We start from the raw sequence: 20,501 nt of genomic DNA, 5'->3' as shown, positions 1-20,501 counted from the left end.
TCATTTTACTTCATTTCATTCCCCTATTGCATCATGTGGATACTTTCTTTTACTTTTCTATAATTAAGGGGGTGCAATACTTACCTTTGTATCTATCTCCTTGTCCATATCTATTTATTTAACCCAGAGACCTGAAAGTAGAATTGTGGAGAAATTGGGTATGTACATTTTCATATTTAATAGATGCAGCAAATTGCCATCCAGAATGGTTGTAATTATTTTTACTCCCATCAGTGATGTGTGTCTGAGAACTTGTTTTTCATACTGTCATCAATATGCAATACTGTTAGATCCTAATATTTTGGCCTATCTGATAGATGAAAAATAATGTCATTATTTTAATTTACACTTTCCTAATAATGGGTGATTTTTACCATCTTTTCATATGTTTGTTGGCTATTTGGATTCCACAAATTGTCTATTGATGCATTTTTGCACACATTTTCTGTTGTCTTCTTAAATTTTGGAGTTCTCTTGGTTACATAGTTTTAAAAATAATTCTTGGTTTTATGTGTTCTTCTACTTATATGTTGTTTGTCTTATCCTTGTAAATGTTATTTTTCATTAAGAAGAAGTTTAAAATTCTGATTATAGCCACATTTGTTAATGTTTTTCTGTTTTATGTGTGTTATTGGGATAATTTAATTAATATCTTTCTAACCTAAGGTCATAAATTTAGTCTTCTTTTTGACTCAAATAGTTCAGTTTCTAAAATATTTATGTTTCTGATCCATCTGGACTTTATTTTGTATTTCATGATTTTATTATTTACATAGAGATATGTAATTGTTTCAGCAAGATGTGTTAAATAGTCCAAATTCTCCCCCACTGATTCATGGTGCCTCCCCATCATACAATTATTCTGTGTATTATGCTTCCAATGGGGCAATTTTCTATTGCATTTATCTATAGATTTATTCCTGGGCCAATTTCACTATTCTAAAATTACTATAACTTTATAGAATTTCTTGCTAAATTGTAGATTAAGTGGCCTTACCTTGTTCATTTTATTTTTTGCCTCATTTATTCTTGCTCATGTATGCTTCTGTATAAATTTATAATTAATTTGAAAAGTTCCACAAATAGTTCTATTTACATTTGATTGAGACTGCACTGAATTTCTAAATTATTTGAAAAAATCGATATGTATGTAAGTAATATTATTGAAAATTCTCATTCTCCATTTTTTAGATGTTTTATGTTCTTCAACAAAATGTATTATTTTCTTTATGAGGTTCATCCACTTTGTTAAAATTATTCTTAACTGCTTTTTATTTAAAAATTATTCTGAAGGGAGTATTTCACCTCATTTTTTTTCTTATTAGTCATTACTCTTATTTAGAATATGTTGTGTTTCACATGTGGATCCTTCCATCAACAATGTATCTAACATACATATGAGAAACTTGCTGAAATCTATTATGATAGTTTGTTCATCAACATTTTTGAATGTTCTTATGCTTACAATTTTATGCTAACCCTATATTGTATTTCTACTTCTTTTCCTCTGAGGATAATCCACTTTCTTGTGAACTTAGTTATGCATTTAAAATAATTTTTTAAAATGTTATCCAGTATTTTTAGGTGCTCCATTATAGGAGAGTTTGGTATTATATGACCTACCTGAATGCTCTAAATTATATTCTAGAAATTTATCCACTTCATCCAGGTATTAGAGTAAAGTTACTCAGGGGTTTCCCATATTTTTCTAAAAGTGAAATAAAACATTTATCTCTATTTGAAACAATTATCTTTAAACTTTTTCTTTTTATTTTTGAAGCAACTTCAAACTGTTGCAAATAAGTACAAAAAATTTTCCCCCCACAAGAATAATTTGATTGTAAGGTACTGACATAAGGCCCCATCACCCCCAAATCCTTATTTATTTATTTTTTATTGGAGTTAATAATTTCTGCTGTACAATGAAGTGAATCAGCTATATGTATACCTATATCCCCTCCCTCTTGGACCTCCCTTCCATGCCCTGCCCCCATCCCACGCATCTAGGTCATCACAGAGCACCGAGCTGAACTTCCTGTGCTTTATAACATGTTCCCACTAGCTATCTGTTTTATGTGTTGTAGTGTATATATGTCAGTCTTAATCTCCCAATTCGTCCAACCCTCCCCTTCCCCCACTGTGTCCACACGTCCATTCTCTACATCTACGTCTCTATTCCTGCCCTGCAAATAGGTTCATCTGTATCATTTTTCTAGATTCCACATATATGCATTAATATACGATATTTGTTTTTCTCTTTCTGGCTTACTTCACTCAGTATGACAGACACTAGGTCCACTCACATCTCTACAAATGACCCAATTTCGTTCTTTTTATGGCTGAGTAATATTCCAATGTATATATGTACCACATCTTCTTTATCCATTCATCTGTCGATGGACATTTAAGTTGTTTCCATGTCCTGGCTATTGTAAATAGTGCTGCAATGAACATTGGGGTACATGTGTCCTTTTGAATTAGGCTTTTCTCAGGGTATATGCCCAGCAGTGGGATTGCTAGGTCATATGGTAGTTCTATTTTTAGTTTTTCAAGGAACTTCCATACTGTTCTCCACAGTGGCTGTAGCAATTTACATTCCCACCAACAGTGCAAGAGGGTTTCCTTTTCTCCACACCCTCTCCAGCATTTATTGTTTGTAGATTTTTTGATGATGGCCATTCTAACCAGTGTGAGGTGATAGCTCACTGTAGTTTTGATTTGCATTTCTCTAATAATTAGTGATGTTGAGCATCTTTTCATGTGCCTCTTGACCGACCATCTGTATGTCTTCTTTGGTGAAATGTCTATTTATTTCTTCTGCCCATTTTTTAATTGGGTTGTTTGTTTTTTTGATATTGAGCTCCATGAGCTGTTTGCATATTTTGGAGATTAATACTTTGTTGCTTCATTTGCAAATATTTTCTCCCATTCTGAGGGTTGTCTTTTCATCTTGTTTATGGTTTCCTTTCCTGTGTAAAAGCTTTTAAGTTTCATTAGATGCCATTTGTTTATTTTTGCTTTTATTCTCATTACTCTAGGAGGTGGGTCAAAAAAGGTCTTGCTGTGATTTATGTCAAAAAGTGTTCTGCCTATGTTTTTCTCTAAAAGTTTTATAGTGTCTGGCCTTACATTTAGGTCTTTAATCCATTTTGACTGTATTTTTATTTATGGTGTCAGGTAGTGTTCTAATTTCATTCTTTTACATGTAGCTATCCAGTTTTCCCAGCACCACTTATTGAAGAGGCTGTCTTTGCTCCACTGTGTGTTCTAGCCTCCTTGTCATAAATTAGATGACCATATGTGCATGCGTTTATCTCTGGGCTTTCTATCCTCTACCATTTATCTATATTGCTGTTTTTGTGCCAATACCATACTGTCTTGATTACTGTAGCTTTGTAATATAGTTTGAAGTCAGGAAGCCTTATTCCACCAGCTCTATATTTCTTTCTCAAGATTTCTTTGGCTATTCAGGGTCTTTTGTGTTTCCATACAAATTGTAAAATTTTTTTTTCTAATTCTGTGAAGAATGCCACGGGTAATTTGATAGGGATTGCATTGAATCTGTAGATTGCTTTGGGTAGTAGAGTCATTTTCACAATATTGATTCTTCCAGTCCAAGAACATGGGATATCGTTCCATCTGTTTTTGTCATCTTTGATTTCTTTCATCAGTATCTTACAGTTTTCTGGGTTCAGGTCTTTTACCTCCTTGCATAGGTTTATTTCTAGGTATTTTATTCTTTTTGATGGGATGATAAATGGGATTGTTTCCTAAATTTCTCTTTCTGATTTTTTTTTTTTTGTTAGTGAATAGGAATGCAAGAGATTTCTGTGTGTTAATTTTGTATCCTGCAACTTTACCAAATTAATTGATGAGCTCTAGTAGTTTCTGGTAACATCTTTAAGATTTTCTTTTTATAGTATCGTGTCATCTGCAAACAGTGACAGTTTTATGTCTTCTTTTCCAATTTGGATTCCATTTATTTCTTTTCTTCGCTGATTGCCTTGGTTAGGACTTCCAAATACATGTTAAATAAAACTGGTGAGAGTGGACATCCTTGTTTTCTTCCTGATTTTAGAGGAAATGCTTTCAGTTTTTCCCCGCTGAGAATGATGTTAGCTGTGGGTTTGTCACATATGACCTTTATTATGTTGAAGTATGTTTCCTCTATGCTCACTTTCTGAAGAGTTTTATCATAAATTGGTGCTGAGTTTTGTCAAAAGCTTTTTCTGCATCTATTGAGATGATCATATGGTTTTTATTCCTTAATTCTTTTGTTAATATGGTGTATCACATTTATTGATTTGCATATATTGAAGAATCCTGGGACTTCCCTAGTGGCGCAGTTGTTAAGAATCCACCTGCTAATGCACAGGACACAGGTTCGAGCCCTGGTTTGGGAAGATCCCACATGCTGCAGAGCAAATACCCTATATGCCACAACTACTGAGCCTGTACCCTAGAGCCTGTGAGCCACAACTACTGAGCCTGCGTGCCACAACTACTGAAGCCCGTGCACCTAGAGCCCATGCTCCACAACAAGAGAAGCCACTGCAGTGAGAAGCCTGCGCACTGCAATGAAGAGTAACTCCCTCTTGCCTCAACTAGAGAAAGCCCTTGCACAGCAACAAAGGACCAATGCAGCCATAAATAAATAAATAAATAAATAAATAAATAAATAGACTTTAAAAAAAAAGAATCCTTGCATAAATCTCACTTCATCATGGTGTATGATCCTTTTAATGTGTTATTGGATTCTGTTTGCTAGTATTTTGTTGAGAATTTTTGCTTCTATGTTCATCAATGATATTGGTCTGTAATTTTCTTTTTTGGTGATATATTTGTCTGGTTTTCATATCAGGGTGATGGTGGCCTTGTAGAACGAGTTTGGGAGAGTTCCTCCCTCTGCAATTTTTTGGGAAGAGTTTGAGAAGGATAATTATTAGCTCTTCTCTAAGTATTTGATAGAATTCACCTGTGAAGCCATCTGGTCCTGGACTTTTGTTTGCTGGAAGATTTTTAATTACAGTTTCAATTTCATTATTTATGATTGGTCTGTTTATATTTTCTAATTCTTCTTGGTTCAGTCTTGGAAAGTTGTAACTTTCCAAGAATTTGTCCCTTTCTTCCAGGTTGTCCATTTTGTTGGCATATAGTTGCTTGTAGTCATCACTTATGATCCTATGTATTTCTGTGGAGTCAGTTGTAATTTCTCATTTTCATTCCTAATTTTAGTGATTTGAGTTCTCTGCCTTTTTTTCTTCATGAGTCTCTCTAAAGGTTTATCAGTTTTGTTTATCTTCTCAGAGAACCAGCTTTTAGTTTTATTGATCTTTGCTACTGTTGTTTTCATTTCTATTTCATTTATTTTTGCTCTGATCTTTATGATTTCTTTCCTTCTACTAACTTTGGGTTCTGTTTGTTCTTCTCTCTCTAGTTGCTCTACGTGTAAGGTTAGATTGTTTACTTGAGATTTTTCTTGTTTCTTGAGGTGAGATTGAATTGCTATAAACTTTCCTCGTGGAACTGCTTTTGCTGCATCCCATAGGTTTTGTGTCATTGTGTTTTCATTGTCATTTGTTTCTATGTATTTTTTTTCCTCTTTGATATCTTCAGTGATCTCTTGTTTATTTACTAGCACACTGTTTAGCCTCCATGTATTTGTGTTTTTTACAGTTTTTTTCCTGTAATTGATTTCTAATCTCATAACATTGTGGTGGGAAAAGATGCTTGATACGATATCAATTTTCTTTAATTTTCTGAGGCTTGATTTGCGACCCAAGATGTGATCTGTCCCGGAGAATGTTCCATGTGCACTTGAGAAGAAAGTGTATTCTGCCACTTTCGGGTGGAATGTCTTATAAATATCAATTAAATACATCTGGTCTATTGTGTCATTTAAAGATTGTGTTTCCTTATTTATTTTCTGTTTGGATGATCTGTCCATTGATGTAAGTGTGGTGTTAAAGTTCCCCACTATTATTGTGTTACTGTCAATTTCCCCTTTTATGGTTGTTAGCATTTTTCTTATGTATTGAGGTGCTTCTATGTTGGATGCATAAATATTTATAATTGTTATATCTTCTTCTTGGATTGATCCCTTGATCATTATGTAGTGTCCTTCTTTGTCTCTTGTATCAGTCTTTATTTTAAAGTCTCTTTTATCTGATACAAGTATTGCTACTTCAGCTTTCTTTTGATTTCTGTTCGCATGGAATATCTTTTTCCGTCCCTTCACTTTCAGTCTGTATGTGTCCTTAGGTCTGAAGTCGGTCTCTTGTAAGTGGGTCTCTTGTAGACAGCACATATATGGATCTTGTTTTTGTATCCATTCAGCCAGTCTGTGTCATTTGGTTGGAACATTTAATCCATTTACATTCAAGGTAATTATCAATATGTATGTTCCTATTACCATTTTCTTAATTGTTTTGGGTTTGTTTTTGTGGGTCTTTTTCTTCTGTTGTGTTTCCTGCCTAGAGAAGTTCCTTTAGCATTTGTTGTAAAGTTGGTTTGGTGGTACTGAATTCTGTTAGCTTTTGCTTGTCTATAAAGCTTTTGATTTCTCTGTTGAATATGAATAGATCCTTGCTGGGTAGAGTAATCTTGGTTGTAGTTTTTTCATTTCATCACTTTAAGTATGTCCTGCCAGAGGAATCAGCTTCCCTTGTATGTTATTTTTTGGTTTTCCCTTGCTGCTTTTATTTTTTTTCTCTGAATTTAATTTTTGTTAGTTTGATTAATATGTGTCTTGGTGTGTTTCTCCTAGGGTTTATCCTGTATGGGACTTTCTGTGCTTCCTGGGCTTGGGTGGCTATTTCCTTTCCCATGTTAGGGAAGTTTTTGACTCTAATCTCTTTGAATATTTTCTCATACCCTTTCTTTTTCTCATCTTTTTCTGGGACCCCTAATAATGTACCAACATAATTCGAATGTTGGTACATTTAGTGTTGTCCCAGAGGTCTCTGAAATTGTCTTCAATTCTTTTCATTCTTCTTTCTTTATTCTGCTCCTTGACAGTTATTTCCACCATTCTGTCTTCCAGCTCACTTATTCATTCTTCTGCCTCAGTTATTCTGTTATTGATTCCTTCTAGTGTATTTTTCATTTCAGTTATTGTGTGGTTCATGTCTGTTTGTTTGTTCCTTACTTCTTCTAGATCTTTGTTAAACATTTCTTGTATTTTTGCAGTCCATATCTCCATTCTATTTCCAAGATTTTGGATCATCTTTACTATCATTACTCTGAGTTCCTTTTTAGGTAGGTTGCCTATTTCCTCTTCATTTATTTGGTCTTGTAGGTTTTTACCCCATATCCCTTCCCTCTTGCGCCTCCCTTCCACACTCCCTATCGTACCCCTTTAGGTGGTCATAAAGCACCAAGCTGATTTCCCTGCTAGCTTCTATTTTACAGCTGCTATGCAGCTGCTTCCCACTAGCTATCTATTTTACATTTAGTAGTGTATATATGTCAGTGCTATTCTCTCACTTCGTCCCAGCTTACCCTTCCCCCTCCCCGTGTCCTCAAGTCCATTCTCTATGTCTGCGTCTTTATTCTTATCCTGCCCTTACTTCATCAGAACGATATTTTTTTAGATTCCATATATATGTGTTAGCATACGGTTGTGTTCCTATCTTCCTGTTTGGTCTGAGGCTTCTAACACTGGAGTTTGTAGGCTATTAGGTAGAGCCGGTTCTTGGTGCTGAGATGAGCACCTCTGGGAGACCTCACACCGATGAATATTCCTTGGGGTCTGAGGTTCTCTGTTAGTCCAGTGGTTCGGTCTTGGATCTCCCATCACAGGAACTCAGGCCCGACCTCTGGTTCATGAACCAAAATCCCGCAAGCTGCATGGTGTGGCAAAAAAAAAAAAAAAAGAAAGAAAGAAAAAGAAAAAAGAAAAAAAGGAGCAGGACAATAAGAAAGAGTAAAAAGTAAAATAAGATTAGAAAATTAACAGATATATTAGAAAGAATAAATTATATAAGTGAAACAATGACTGTAAGATATAACAGAACCACAATAGCAAAAAAGAGGGAAAAAAAAAAAGCTGGAAAAGGCCTTGGCTGAGGGAGGCAGGGCTTAAGCAGGGACATGGTTTAGGTGGGGTCCAGGACCTAGGCTTAGGACCCATGCAGCTGGAAAGGGCCCACAGTGGAGGGGGTGGGCAGGGTGGGGCTTAGGCTCAGTGCAGCTGGTGGGGCCCAGGAGTGCCTGTGATCTCAGAGGGTGGAGGACCAGGTCTGGGACCCCAGCAGGCTCCCCAGGGCCTGAGTTGTCAGGGGAAATATTAGGTGCGTTCCCCCTGAACCCCTGATCCTGGAGGGTCCTTCCCTGCTCACCTCTCCTCTTCTTCCCCCCCACCAGGCCCCTAGGACCCATATGGACAGAGGGGGCCCCAGAAGGCAGGGGAACAGGCCCGGAAGGCCGGCAGGTTTCCTGGGGCTTGAGCAGGTGGGAAACTAGCCACATCTCCCCTGATACGCTGATCCCGGAGTCTCCTCCCCCCACTGTCTGCCTCTCCTCCTCTTCCCCCTCTCCTCCCTCCCTCCCATGCCTTTAGTACCCATGTGGCTGGAGGGGGCCTTGGAGGGTGGAGGACCCAGCCTGGGACACAGCATGCTTCCCAGGGCCTGAGTAGGTGGTGAAAACCCCAGCTGCACCTCCCCTTATCCTCTGGCCTCAGAGGGTCCCCCCCTCTGTCTGTTTCTCCTACTCTTCCCCCCTCTTCGCCCCCCTCCTATGCCCCTAGAACCTATGCAGCCAGAGAGGGCCTTGGAAGGCAGAAGACCAGGCCTGGGAGCCCAGCAGGCTCCCTGGGGCCCAGGTGGGCAGGGGAAATGGTAGGCACATTCCCCCTGATCCTCCGATCCCAGAGGCCCCCTCCCCATCCACTTCTCCTCTTCTCCCCCTCATCCCTCCCTCCTATGCCCCTAGGACCCACATGACCAGAGGAGGCCTTAGAAGGTGGAGGACCTGGTCTGGAAGTCCAGCAGGCTTCCCGGGGCTCAAGTGGGTGGGGGAAATGCCAGCTGCACTTCCCCTGATCTTCTGGTCCTGGAAGGTCACCCTGTCCGCCTCTCCTCCTCTTCCTCTCTCCTTCCTATGCCCCTAGGACCCATGCAGCCGTAGGGGCCCTCAGAGGGCAGAGGACAAGCTGTGGGAGCCCAGGCTCCCCAGGGCCGAATAGGCAGGGGAAACACTAGGCACGTTCCCCCCTGATCCTCCGATCCTGGAGGGCCCTTCCCCATCCACCTCGCCTCTTCTCGCCCCCCTTCTCTCCTAAGCCCCTAGGACCAATGTGGTCAAAGGGGGCCTTGGAAGGCTGAGGATCCAGCCTGGGACCCCAGCAGGCTCCCCAGGGCTGAGTGGGGAAGGGAAATGCTAGGCGTGTTCCCCCTTGATCCTCTAAGCCCCCGAGGGTCCCTTGAGGTGTGGAAACCCCTCCCCTCTCCCAGCCACCCCTTAGGGGCACTGGTCCTGTCTGGCCTCCACTTCTCTTCCCCGCTCACTCCCCTCCATGTCCTACCTTGTCGCTCGGGGGTTCCTCCCGTCTCCTTGGGTGTCAAGGTCCCCCACCAGCGTCTGGTAGGTACCCTAGTCGTGGGGAGACGTGAACTCTGTGTCCTCCCACTCCACCATCTTGACACCCCCAAATCCTTAGTGTGTATTTCCTACAAACAAGGACATTCTTCTATATATCAACAATCCAACTATCAACATTAGGAAATTATCACTGACTTATTACTGCAGTCTATTCGACAAAGCCAGTTCAAGCTTTGCCAATTGCCCATAAATATGTTTTATAGCAAAAGGATCCAGTCCAGAGCCATGCATTGCATTTAGTTGCTATGTTGCTTTAGTCTTCTTCCATTTGGAATACTTTCTCAGTCCCACCTTGACTTTTTTTTGATGCTGACAGTTTTGAACATTATGTCAGTAATTTGCAGAATGTTCCTCAATTTGAGTTTGATGTTTCCACATGATTAAAGTTGTGCATCTTTGGCAGGAATATCGCTGAAATGATGCTAATTCTTCTCATTACATCCTTGAAAGTGGGTGCTTAATTTGGATTTGTCCCGTTACTGGGACTTGATTAACGTGGTGCCTTCCAGGCTTCTCCCTTGTAAAGTTACTCATTCCTCTTTTGTAATTGATATGATTTATGGGGAGCTGCTCTGAAACTATGTAAATACCCCATCCTAACCAAATATTCAATTTGTTCATTCATTCATTCATTTGTATTAATAAGTTAGATTCAGTGATTACTATTTTATTCACTAGATTATTATTTAATCATTAGATAATCTGTTAATTTCATTACTTATTTTGATACTCAAACTGGTCAGTGAGAGCTCCTTCAAGTTGACTTCTATGTCCTTTAGACATTTCCCCATCAGTCTCTGTGTACTTCCTTAGTTTCGGGTGTTTTATCCAGACGTTTTATCTTCATATAGTGCTTTCCCTGCCCCAGTCCTGGAATTTTCTCTTTTCTCCAAGAAGCTATGGTTCCTTTTGCCCAGGAGCATCACTTAGAAGCTGTGATCTGGGAGCTTGGATTGCTTCTAGTCATTGAGATGCAGCTGCTCCTAGGCTCTCTCAGTGGACATAGGGAATTTGTTTGACCTATGTGTATGTATGTACACATTACATCTATTTATTTGACCTATGTGTATGTATGTATGTACACATTATATCTATATCCATTATATAATGAAAACAAGTTCACAGTGGCATCTCTAATGCTAATCAAACATCTTAGGGTTCTTTCTAGTTGTTTCCCTTTTCATATTTCTAAACCCCTTCTCCAACAATTAGAAGGCTGGCTGCCATTATTCCTCTCTTGACTGCCATTGCCTTTTTCCTCCTTACCTCGTCTCGCATACTTGGTACTGTGTAAGAATGCCTTCTTTACCTCTTTTGGGCTCCAACATTGCACCTACCTCTCTCCATTCTAATTGAATGCCCTATTCATCCTCCTTGGGCTGAGTCACTCCCTGCATGGTAGCCCTCTTCGATCCTTTTGGGCTCTGATATGCTGTACCAGTCCACTCACCACGTGGACTATAATATGCTTAAGCCTCTGGATTCTGTGCTGAGCCTTCTTCCTAGATAGACACATTCTCAACTTTTTCTGGCTCTGACATCTGTGCTGGCCTCCTGTGAACATCCTCCTTACCCTGCTCAGGTTCCAATGTCCTGCTCTTGGCTGCTGCTTCTGCTGCCCCCTCTATGCAAGGATTCCTTCCTCAGCATATGGCAGATCTAACATCCCATGCTGCTGGGCCAACTACCCTCTAGCCCCCAGGTGGATGCCCTCTGGCCTCCTGTGGGCCCCGCTCTGGATGTCCCCCTATATAGAGGTCCTCTTCCCTCTTCTCCATCTCCAAAAACCTATACCCTCAGGCCTGGGGATGCCCCCCTCACTTTGCTTGGTTTCTGATACCCTGGTCGTCCCTGGGCTGTTGCTTTGTGTGCTTTCCTTATGCACACTCTCTTCACCCTGCCCAGTCTTTCATAGGCCATATTAGGTTGCCTTCCCTGTGAGGACCACCTCATCTCCCTGCTTGGTCTCTGTCTCCTTATGTTGAGCCTCTATGACTCTCCCCAAGCACCCACATTGCCTAGCCACTCACCTTGCTAAGCCCCACCTAATGATGTATGCTTTGAATAGCTGGAGAAGGAAAGGAAAAAGAAGAGGGAGAAGAAAAGAATATTGAAGATGTTAATTTGAATATTATTAATTCTGCTACATCTTTTATTTTCATGGTTAATTTGGAGATCTTATCATTTTATTTGTTTTTTTAGAGTAACAGCTTTAGTTTCTTGATCAGATAGATCTATTTTCCCAGTATTATTTAGATTTCCTTTTTAATTCAAGAATATTGTAGTTTGCTTTTCATATTCTACTTGTATTAAAGAAAGTTTACCTGTTTATCATTTTATTGCTGATTTCTATTTTTATTGTATCTTAGCAAATAATACCAATAATTTATTGAACCTATTTCAATAATTTATTGAGTCTGTTTTGCACATAATATCTGGTCAGTATTTCTAAATGTTTTGAGAGTGTTGGAAAACAAAGGCAATACCCTGTCTGTTGTGTGTGTTTGTCTGTGTGTGCAAATGCATGTGTGTTAGTTATATTACTCAAATATTCTATATCTTTAATAACTGTTACACTTAGTTTTTGCAAGCAGTATTTTAGTTTCCCACTATGATTATGTATTTGTCCAATTTGGCAGTTTTGTTTCAATTTTGAGGCTGTATTATTAGGTGAATGTAGGTTTATGATTGTTTTAAATTCTTTATGGATTATTGATTATTTATCCATATGAATGTAACTCTTGATTTCAGTTAATGCTTTTCACATTGAATTGTTTTTTTGGATAGATATAAAATTTTTATTTTGGTAAGTATTTTGTTTTTTATATATATTCTCAAAATTTTTATGTTCCATTTTCTGGGGTAGTATTTTTTTCACTGACACATAATTGACTTATAATATATTAGTTTCAGATGTACAACATAGTGATTTGATATTTTTATACATTAGTTATCACCACAAAAAGTCTAGTAATCATACAAAGTTATTAAAATATTATTGACTATATTCCCTATGCTACACATTACATCCCCATGACATATATTTTACAATTGGAAGTTTGCAACTCTTAATGCCCTTCACCTATTTTAACCATCCCTCCTTGGAGGGGACCATACTCCTCCCCTCTGGCAAACACTAGTTTGTTCTCTGTATCTATTGGTCTGTTTCTGTTTTGTTTGTTCATTTGTTTTGTTTTTTAGATTTCACACATATAAGTGAAATCACATGGTATTTGTCTTTCTCTGACTTACTGCACTTAGTATAATACTCTTTAGATCTATCTATGTTGTCACAGATGGCAATATTTAATTCTTTTGTATGGCTGAGTAATATTCCATTATAAATATATACCACGTCTTCTCTATCCATTCATATATTGATAGACACTTAGGTTGCTTCCATTTCTTGGCTATTTTAAATAATGTTGCAATAAACATTGGGGTGCATATATCTTTTCAAATTAGTGTTTTCATTTTCTTCAGGTAAATACCCAGAGTGGAACTGCTGGATCATATAGTAGTTCTATTATTAATTTTTTGAGGAAACTCCATACTGTTTTTCATAGGGCCTGTAACAATTCCCACAGCAGTGCACAGGGGTTCCCTTTTCTCTACATCCTTGTCAACACTTGATATTTGTTATCTTTTTGATATAGCCTGACAGATGTGAGGTGATATCTCACTGTGGTTTTAATTTGCATTTCCCTGGTGATTAGAGATGTTGAGCATCTTTTCATGTGCCTGTTGGCCATCTCTATGTCTTCTTTGGAAAAATGTCTATTCAGGTTCTCTATTTTTAAAAGATCGGTTTTCTGTTTTTTTTTTTCTTTTTTGAGACAGTTGTGTGAGCTGTTTAAATGTTTTGGATATTAACCCATTATTTGTCGTACCATTTGCAAATAGTTTCTGTATATATCTATTAATTCTATCTGATCTAACATGTTGTTTAAGGCCAATATTTCCTTATTGACTTTCTGTCTGGATGATCTGTCCCTTGATGTAAGTGGGTGTTAGTCCCCTCCTATTATTATATTGCTGTCATTTTCTCCCTTTATGTCTATTTATATTTGCTTTATATATTTATGTGCTTCTATTGTTGGGTGCTAAATATTTATGAATGTTATGTCCTCTTCGTTTTTTTAAAAAAATTTTATAGCTACTTTATTTATTTATTTATTTTTATTTTTGGCTGTGTTGGGTCTTCGGTTCATGCGAGGGCTTTCTCTAGTTGCGGCAAGTGGGGGCCACTCTTCATCGCAGTGCGGGGACCGCTCTTCATCACGGTGCGCGGGCCTTTCACTATCGTGGCCCCTCCTGTTGCAGGGCACAGGCTCCAGACGCGCAGGCTCAGTAGTTGTGGCTCACGGGCCCAGCTGCTCCGTGGCATGTGGGATCTTCCCAGACCAGGGCTCGAACCCGTGTCCCCTGCATTAGCAGGCAGATCCTCAACCACTGCGCCACCAGGGAAGCCCTGTCCTCTTCTTGCATTATGTAATGACCAACTTTTTCTTTTGTTAGAGTTTTTAACTTAAAGTCTATTTTGTCTAATATACACATTGTTACCCTTGCTTTCTGTTTCCATTTGCATATAATATCTTTTTTCCATCCCTTCACTTTCAGTCTGTGTATCTTTAGATATGTCTTTTTATTGGAGCATTTAGTCCATTTGCATTTAGAGCGAATATTAATAAGTATGTACTTATTGCCATTTTGTTACTTATTTTCTGGTTTGTTTTGTTTTTTTTTGTAGTTCTTTTCTGTTCCTTTCTTCTTTTCTTGATCTCTTCTCTTGTGGTTTGATGATTTTCTTTAGTGCCATGTTTGAGTCCTTTCTCTTTTTTTCCTGTATCTAATGTAGGTTTTTGGTTTGTGATTACCATAAGGTTCATATATATTGTCCTATATGTATAGTGGCTTATTTTAAGCTGATAGTTGCTTAGGTTCAAACACATTTTAAAAGCACTAAATTTTTTTTTTTTTAAACAGAGATGTATTCTTTTGTTTTTGTTTTTGTTTTTATAGCTACTTTATTTATCTATTTATTTATTTTTATTTTTGGCTGTGTTGGGTCTTCATTTCATGCGAGGGCCTTCTCTAGTTGCGGCAAGCGGGGGCCACTCTTCATCGTGGTGCAGGGGTCGCTCTCTGGCCTTTCACTATCGCAGCCCCTCCCATTGTGGGGCACAGGCTCCAGACGCGCAGGCTCAGTAGTTGTGGCTCACGGGCCCAGTTGCTCCGCGGCATGTGGGATCCTCCCAGACCAGGGCTCGAACCCGTGTCCCCTGCATTAGCAGGCAGATTCTCAACCACTGCGCCACCAGGGAAGCCCAAAGCACTACATTTTTAATCCCTTACTTTCTACATTTTATGTTTTTGATGTCATATTTTACATTTAAAAATTTTGTGTATCCCTTAACTACTTTTTGTAGTTATAGTTATTTTTGCCTTTTAGCCTTCATACTAGCCTTTAAAGTGGCTTATCAACTGCCTTTACCAATGAGACTTTTCTTTTATATATTTTCTTATCTCTAGTCATGGCCTTTTCTTTTCTCCTTAAAGAAGACACTTTAACATTTATTATAAGGCTGGTTTAGTGGTGATGAAGTCCTTTAGCTTTTGCTTGTCTGGGAAGCTATCTCTCCTTCAATTCTGAATGATAAGCTTACTGGGTAGAGTATTCTTGGGTGTAAGATTTTTATATTTCGTACTTTAAATATATCATGCCACTCTCTTCTGACCTGCAAAGTTTCTGCTGAAAAATTAGCTGATAGTCTTATGGAGGTTTCCTTGTATGTGACTAATTGTTTTTCTCTTGCTTCCTTTAAGATTTTCTCTTTATCTTTCACTTTTTCCATTTTAATTATGATATGTCTTCATGTGGATCTCTTTGGGTTCATCTTGTGTGGGACTCTGTGTTTCCTGGACCTAGATATGTTTCCTTTTCCAGGTTGGGGAATTTTTCAGCTATTATTTCTTCAAATATTTTTTTCTGCCCCCTTTTATCTCTCTTCTCCTTCTGGGACTGCTATAATGCAAATTTTAGTATGTTTAATGTTGTCCTAAAGATTCCTTAAACTGTTTTCATTCTTTAAATTTGTTTTTCTTTTTGCTGTTCTGATTTCATGATTTCCACTATCCTGTCCTCCAGATCACTGGTTTTCTGCTGTATCATCTAATCCACTGTTTATTCCCTCTAGTATATTTTTCTTTTTAGTTCTTGTGTTCTTCAGCTCTGATTGTTCTTTCTCATATTTTCTCTTTGTAGAAGTTCTCACTCTCACTGTGCTTCTCCATTCTTCTCCTGAGTTCAGTGAGCATCTTCATGACCATTACTTTTCACTCTTTATGTGGTAAATTGCTTATTTTGTTTCATTAGGTTTTTTGTTTTTTGTTTTTCCTGGGGTTTTATCTTGTTCTTTTGTTTGGAACCTATTCCTCTGGATCTCCTGTGTAGACTTCATGTACTGAGTGGCTTTGGCAGGCCATCTGCAGCTGAAGTGGGCATGGGCTGGGGGGGTGGAGGCACTGGGGCATGCCATGCAGGAGCTGCCTTGGTGGACAACTGGAGCAGACATGGGCCGGGGGTGGTCCTGGGGCATGCTGCACCAAGACCACTTTGGTGGGACAGCTGGAGCTGGAGTGCATACAGTCAGGGGAAACTGAGATGCAGTGTACCAGCACTGCCTTGGGGGGATGGCTTGAGATAGTGTGGACTGGGGTCTGGGGCACACTGAGCTGGCCTTGGCAGGCTGACTTAGAGCCCTGGATCATGTTCCCACCTGTGATATCAAGGTGAAAAGGGAATACAAAAAATCGTGCTGTCTTGCACCTCTGACCTTGGAGAGAGTTTTAGCAGTGTCCTTCCCGTTTGGCAGAAGTTCTAGGGTTGGTAAATGAATTTCCCTCACATATAGTCTAGGTGCCCTTTAAACCAGTGTTTTTCCATTGTGCCCCAGGGCAAGCAAGTCTATGCACCTGCCCTTCAGTGATATGCTTCCCTACTGCATGTCACAGTGTTGGGGGTGGGGTTCCTGTCAATACCATGTTAGGAGGTTTGAAATGGAAGTAGACTTGTTCAGGCTTCAGAGGCAACATTAGGCCTCTAACTGATTAGTGACCTTGCCTGGACTACGTGCCTGCTTGCGAGCTGCCGCCAGCAAGTCCGGAGGCACTTAAGATAAAGAAGGGGGACTTCCTTCGTGGCGCAGTGGTTGGGAATCTGCCTGCCAATGCAGGAGACACGGGTTCAATCCCTGGTTTGGGAATATCCCACATGCCTCAGAGCAATTGAGCCCATGTGCCACAACTACTGAGCCTGCGTGCCACAAATACTGAAGTCCGCACGCCTAGAGTCCGTGCTCTGCAACAAGAGAAGCCACCACAATGAGAATCACACACTCTGCAATGAAGAGTAGCCCCCACTCTCCACAACTAGAGAAAGCCCACACAGCAATGAAGACCCAAAGCAGCCAAAAATAAAAAAAATAAAAAAATAAAAAAAGACAGGAGTGGATCATGGAATTTCTTGAGCCTTGGGGACCTGGCAAGTTCCCAGGGGTCTAGAACTTCTTATAGTACACAAAATGAGATAAACAGCATTGCTGAAGAAACCCAGAGCTGCATATTTGCACGCAAACTGATGATATCACTTTGCAGCCTGGTATTATAAGCGGGACTCCTCTAAACTGCAATTTGAAGTCTCACCTGCAGAGTGGACACACTGCCTGGGACTTTTCCCAATTGGGACTCCAGATTACTGTTTTTGGGACTTCCCAGCTGTTGGAGTCTGGGTGTAGGTGTTGGCCCAATTTGGTGGTGTACATGCTTTTACTTTTCTTTCCCTTTTCATTTCTATTTCTTTATTTTTAATGATTTTCTATTAAAATTAAGTTGAAATTGTCATTTGTTTGATGAGAGGTGTCTTTTTGTTAACGAATCCTTCGAACCTAAAATGAAAGTAAAACTTTTGGCAAAACATATTGTGTCTCCATTTCTCTTACCCATCTCTATGGGTACAACCCTCTTACAAACGTCTCTATCATTTTTGTTGTACAGCTGCTGTTCAATTAGCTGTCACTTCTTCTTCAGGAGGAATTTCTCTACATGCAGATGTTGATATGTTGCATCCAAGAGAAAAGGTGAGTTCAGAATCTTCCCACACTGCCACCTTGGATTAGAACTTTGGGTAGTATTGTTTAGGTGTCTCTTATAAACTATGCCCAGATGCACTTTTAGTCTAATCTGAGAATTTCTAAGAGATGATTTTAAATCATCTCCTGCATTTTAATTACTAATATATTTGAATTTATTTCTTCCACGTTATTTTGTGTTTGCCATTTAATATGCTCTTACTTCCCTTCCCCTTTCTTATTTCCAATTGTATAGACCTAGTTTTCTTTTTTCATCATTTCCCTATCATATATTTTAGAAGTGGTATTTTTCATTTCAATATTCATATTGTATACTGTATAAGTACATAGTTAAAATTTTAAATGTATTTTTTTCTAGCTAAATATAAAGCTATTTTGTACTTCAGTTCTCAAAAATAAGACCAAGTTAAAATATTTTGTTTCCTTCTACTCTCTTCTACTTTTCAACTTCCAAGTTTACTTCTTGATAATGGTCTCTATCAAGAGAAAAAAAGGAAGTTTGAAGAATATATGCAAAAAAGAAGAATTAATGGTAAGCAAAGAAATTATTAAAAAATTAGTTAACTAAATGTGTATTTTCTATAAAGTAATAATAACAAAACTGAATATTTTAGTTACTAAATACCCACTTCCCTGTGTTATCCCAGAGACCTCTGGAAATTTAGAGTGTGAGAGAGGGAGTTTTTATTCTTGTACTTTGGGGCCAGACAAAGATTCCTTTGAATACCCTGAACTGGGAAAGACAGGTAATTTAATCTCTGCTACATTATAATAACCGTCAACCACCTCTAGCTCATACTGGCTAGGTTCCTGCAAAAGTTTCTTTTCTATACACAGGTGAGGCCATTGATGCTCTCTGAAAAGCCCCATTTCTATATTTCAGAGCTATAATTTCCAGAATCCACTTGTTCAAGACATAGTCTCCTTGACTTATCAATTTCAGTTTTTGGTCACCCATTTGGTCCTGATTCTTCATTGATTTTATCTGGTTGGTTCCCAACCCACCATCACACCTGACTGTTCTCTATACCTTTCCCTTGGTCTCTGGTATCCTGATTCAGCACTTGGCTTTGGTCTCCTGCCCAGCTAGGAGAGATAGTCACGGGGAATAGTAAAACCATGGAATATTTCAATGTGCTTTTTCAAGTATGTATCTAAGAACACAAAAATCATATGTGTGATGATCAGTGCATGTAGCTGGACTAAATTCATGCTAGTAGCCAAGAGTTGCCTTTCCCCATAGACCAAAATTATTAATAAACCATCGTATATCTACAAAGAGAAGTGAGAACTTTACTCCTAAGTAGCAAGATCAACTCACACACTTGCAATAATGAAGAGGGAAGGTTTCTGCCTTCATTTATTTTCCTGGCATCTGACAGGAGACAGCTTAGTTAAGGTTGCTGACTACCTTTCTACTACTCTGATTCAAGCAGAAATTCCTTTGGATATCCACCAAAAACATTACTGTAACATACACGGCAAAGGAAAGAAGCAGTCGATGCAATTTAGAGGCTATATTACATAGTTTTGCAGTGTAAGTGTAGGAACTCTGGGTCACTACTTCGGTGAATAACTTTTTAAATTGCTTTAAGGTAGAAAAAGACTTCTTAGAAACCATTTTATTCATTAGAAACTAGAGAGATTTTTATTCTATGCCTTATAGATAAAATTGTCCCAAGGTGGGGTGGGAGACAGTTGCCCCATGCTTATTTGAGTTAGGTGCAAGGAATTCCATAACTTTTCCAAGTGCTTTCCCTGAAATACCACTGTTTTGTATCCTGAGTCTTGTCTAAACCATATTAAAATGAGTCATTAGGCCACTTAAAACTTTTATGTACTTGAACCTAGAAATTGACTCACAATTTTACTGGGAGCTCCTGACTTAGGGATACTTGCCTGAGGGTTTCACTTCTTTGCCCTCTATTGTCATTCATATGCCTTTTATTTCTATATAAATCCAATTCCATGATTTGGAATTAGTAAGAATGGTTTTTGAAAAATAGTCTCCAAAATGACCAATCATATTTGTGCAAGGCTTATTGTTTATGCATCATGTTCTTCTAAAAGGGTTATTGTTTTCTTTCAAACAATGTTTCCTTTAGATAGGGTTTCAATTTAGCTTCAGGGCTCAAAGCTGTCCTGACTTAAGTGTTTTTAAGGGAGAACATCTATAAACTTAGGTTTATTTGCATTTTATGTATTGTTCTTAAAAAGCCATGTGGGCATAAAATTAAATCTTTCTTAAATTATTCACAGTGTTCAGATTATAGCCTATATATAAGTCTCTTCCATCTTGCAGCAGTTTATAAAGTAGCCAACAAACTCCACTATTGATTTTGCATCAATATTGGTAAACTTTTTTGGAATTTAAATTTACTCACAGTAATTAATAGCCATTAATAACTTGATCTCTTTTTCTTTTTTAAATAACCAGATTCTGCAGTCCTTTGGTGGATGCAAAAGCAAACAGATTAGGTCTATCTCTTGGCTGGGTGACCTTCTGTGTCACTGATCCAACCCTTAAAGGCAGTCAGGTTTCCTACCTGGGGTCCTTGGATGAATTTCAGAGGGTATTCTATGAATGTCTTAAAATTCAGTGCAAATATTTCCTATGTGAGAGTGTGTATGGATTTTCACTTAACTTTCACCAAAAGAATTTGTGTGGTATAGTGTATCAGCGTAGTACAGTGGGCTCTAGAGTCAGATCATCTGGATTTGTATCCCAACCCACCACTAGGCTGTGTG

Source organism: Balaenoptera acutorostrata, chromosome 1 (genome assembly GCF_949987535.1).
Source record: "Balaenoptera acutorostrata chromosome 1, mBalAcu1.1, whole genome shotgun sequence".
NCBI lineage: Eukaryota > Metazoa > Chordata > Mammalia > Artiodactyla > Balaenopteridae > Balaenoptera > Balaenoptera acutorostrata.
The sequence above is the reverse complement of the archived record's forward strand: the minus strand, read 5'-3'. Positions refer to the sequence as shown.